This window comes from Chiloscyllium plagiosum, chromosome 7, assembly GCF_004010195.1.
Source record: "Chiloscyllium plagiosum isolate BGI_BamShark_2017 chromosome 7, ASM401019v2, whole genome shotgun sequence".
In the NCBI taxonomy this organism is placed as follows: domain Eukaryota; kingdom Metazoa; phylum Chordata; class Chondrichthyes; order Orectolobiformes; family Hemiscylliidae; genus Chiloscyllium; species Chiloscyllium plagiosum.
This window is the reverse complement of record NC_057716.1, coordinates 66,957,539-66,961,381: the sequence shown is the minus strand read 5'-3', so window position 1 is coordinate 66,961,381 and position 3,843 is coordinate 66,957,539.

The window sequence follows — 3,843 nt, the reverse complement described above, 5'->3', positions numbered from 1 at the left end:
CTTGCTACCTCTCCTGCAACCAGTGATTGGCTTGTAGTCCTGTCGATCATACAATCATATTTACATTGCATTGCTGTCACTGTCCGGAAGAGGTGATATTTCTCAGTCTAACCCAGCTCCTGCTAACACTTAAGTGTTTTCTGCCATTTAAAATATTTCCCAATATCCATTAGATCTATCTAGTCACAGATGAACTCAATGTAATATGTAAATTGTCTGTGGTTTTCAAGTAGGAAAGGTGTAAATTCAAAAGTACAGTAGCAGTGTCCTAAGTGTAGGATTTACGCATAATAACTGCACATCCAGTCATCGGAAAAGGAAATCAAAACTAGAAACAGAAAATTATGAAAATAAGCAACATCTACAAGTCCGCTAATGTTTCCACTTTTTGATCAACTATTGGACCAATGGCCCCTTTCACTGCTGTAAATTCTAACGAATGAAAACCACCTTCAAGCAGATCTGGAAATGTGCCCACGTCTTAAAATATGTAACTGAAATAGCAAGGAAATTCAGGACATAACTTGTTTTAAAATAATAAAATATGTTTTGCACAACAGACATGTTCAGAAATTAATTTTTTTCCTGAATATTTTCCTCTTCTAACTTCCATTTTTTTGTGACTTTACTGGAGACACTGATATTGCCATGTCTTGTATAAGAACTTAAAAACATTGAAGATCAGCAGACTATTCTGCTGATATCTATACACATGCTGTTTCGGAAAGGGTATGCTGACCAGAAATTAGGACAAAAAAATGTACTGAATATCCAAAACAATTTTATTTTTCAAGTAAAAATTGGAAATCCTTGCATTTTTAGTGCCCACATTTCAATTCACAAAAGCATATTTAGCTACACATCATTTCAGAATATCACATTTGAATCACTTTTCCAAGAATTAATTTCCGGAAGGTGAACAAGTCAGGGAAATGCAAAATAAATGCGAGAATACTGAGAAGTGTGAAGGTGCAGAAAAACATTGGAGGGTATGTTGGTTGATCCATGAAGGTTGTCGGACAGATAGAGATGGTTAAGAAGGCAGACAGCAAACTTGCCTTTAGCTGTAGCACAATTGAAACTTGTTCCATAGGGAGAAAAAGTGAAAATGGTCATGACTGTTAAAGGCTAATCGTCTTAGACTAGGACATTAATGCAGGAGTTTCTCATTGATTACAATCAATGATTTTTAGTTGTTTTAACTGACCTTCCCTACATCATAACGCCAAAGTGGAGATGTTTGTTGATAATTATATGTTGTTCTGTAGCATCTGCCATTTCTTAAATATTGAGGCAGTCCATGGACCATTTTTGTGTTGGCTGGATGTGATAAGTGCTGTGCCAGAGGGATAAGTGTCGATCCTCAATTATTTACAATTCATACCAATTATTTGAATGAACAATAGTTGCTAAATTTGTTGTTGATATTAAGATTGGAAAGCAAGTTTTGAGTAGGTTACAAGGATTCTGCAAAGGTGAGTGAGCAAAATTTGATAGTTGGGGGATATTGTAGGAAAATGTGAATTTGTCCAATTTGGTAGGAAGAATAGAAAAGCAATGTATTATTTAAATACAGGAAGTCTGTAGAACTCTGAGGTACAGAGGAATCTGGATATCAGGATACATGAATTACAAAATGCTGGTCTGCAAGCAAAGCAATTGATGAGAAAGCAAATGAAGCATTACAGTCTGTTCTGCTATAATATGGCTGTTGCATTCTTCTATGACCTCATACTATAGACAATCACACAATAGAAATAATAGGGCCTATAGGAAAACTAGGATTGGGACAAACCACCAAAAATATCAGTAAAAATCGAAACAAAAATAGTAGTTAGCCTAACACAAATGATAGCACAGTCTAAGTAAATGTTAAACTCATGTATTTTAATGGAAGATTACAATAAATTTAACACTTTAGGGGATTTCTTAGTTTGCTGAGTTACAGTGTTGTATTATGACAAGGGCTGAGGGTCATCAGCAGCATCCTCCTTACTTTCAGGTGCAGTTCTGGGTGCAGGGTAGACAATAGACAATAGGTGCAGGAGTAGGCCATTCTGCCCTTCGAGCCTGCACCACCATTCAATATGATCATGGCTGATTATCCTTAATCAGTATCCTGTTCCTGCCTTACCTCCATAACCCTTGATTCCACAATCCTTGAGAGCCCTATTCAACTCTTTCTTAAATGAATCCAGAGACTGGGTCTCCACTGCCCTCTGGGGCACAGCATTCCACACAGCCACCACTCTCTTGGTGAAGACGTTTCTCCTCATTTCTGTCCTAAATGGTCTACCCCGCAATGAAGAAAGAAAATATTTAGTCCAGAAATGGATGGCTGTGGTTCGTTGTCCTCAGACTGTTTCTTTGGGATTGGCTTTAAAAAGATTTTGCTGCTTTACCATCTTTCTTCTTTTGTGAAGAAGCTATTCATAAGGTGCCAGGTAATACTTTATGTCATGAACTGCTATCCATTGTCTCCTAAGAGCTACAACTGCTTTTTAACTTACCTCAAGATAGAAGACAAAAGTGGAAAGTTCCCATGGTGTTGCATCCTAGACTTCATCAGCTTCACCTTGAGCTCAAGTTCTCCCACAACAACAAGTTGTTATAGATCAGCTGTGGAGAGGTCTTCACAATAGGACTCAAGCAACTCATCAATATCCTCAGCCTCCACTTTCTCAAATCTAACTTGCTTTGATTGCTGGAAGATCCTCTGACAGTTCAATGCCTTTAAAATTATTTTAAAAAATCTGCGAGAAGCATCTGTCAACTGCATGCAAGCAGTCCTTCTGACATCACCCCAGGCCTCCACAATGATGTCAATAGCATTCTTAATGTTAAAGCTCTTACAAAATTGAAGAACACTGTCCTCATTATTCCCCTCAGTAGCTGCAGTTAGCTTCCTGAATATACACCCTAAATAATAAGCTTTAAAAGCTGCCGTTGCACCTTGGGTTGAATGGGTGTTTGGAGGTAGAAATAGCACTTTGATGTTTTTAGAAAGCTCACCAAAGGTGCGAGGATGGCTTGGTGCTTTGTCCAGAATAAGGAGAATCTTGAAATCTAAATATTTTCTCCTGCAATAATTTCAAAAAACATTCTGGAAAATACCAACAATAAAGTCAGGAAACATTTGCCACATCAACCAACCTCTTTCGTTTGAGCTGAAATATACACCTAAAATGGACTTAAGGTGACTGGGGGTGGAATCACATATTAGCCAACAGGAGTTCACGTTTTTAAAAAATCTTTTGCCAATTCACCAATCACGTTACAGCCAAATTTTGTTGATAAAACACGAGTTATAGGAGAACAACTTGTATTGTTTATTGTAAAGGAATTGAAATATAACATTTAGGAATGTTTTGCTACAGTTGTTTGTAATATTGTATACAATGTTGTATTCAAGAAAGGATATAAATGTGTAAGAAGCAGTTCAGAGAAGGCTCTGGTCTCTGGCACTGTTCAGAGAAGTTGAAACTTTATTGCTGGAACAGCACAGCAGGTCAGGCAGCATCCAGGGAACAGGAGATTCGACGTTTCGGGCACAGGCCCTTCTTCAGGAATGAGCAGAGAGTGTTCAGCAGGAGAAGATAAAAGGTAGGGAGGAGGGACTTGGAGGAGGGGCGTTGGAAATGTAGATGACCTGGGGTGTGCAGTGAGAGAGGGACTCACTGAAATCTTTGTAGAGAGAGGCAGAGAGCTTCTGCAAGGAAGGCATCCTTGTAAGAGGATTCGCAGTAGGTTGAAATCTTCGAGGAGAAAGTGAGATCTGCAGATGCTGGAGATCAAAGTTGAAACTTTATTGCTGGAACAGCACAGCAGGTCAGGCAGCATCCA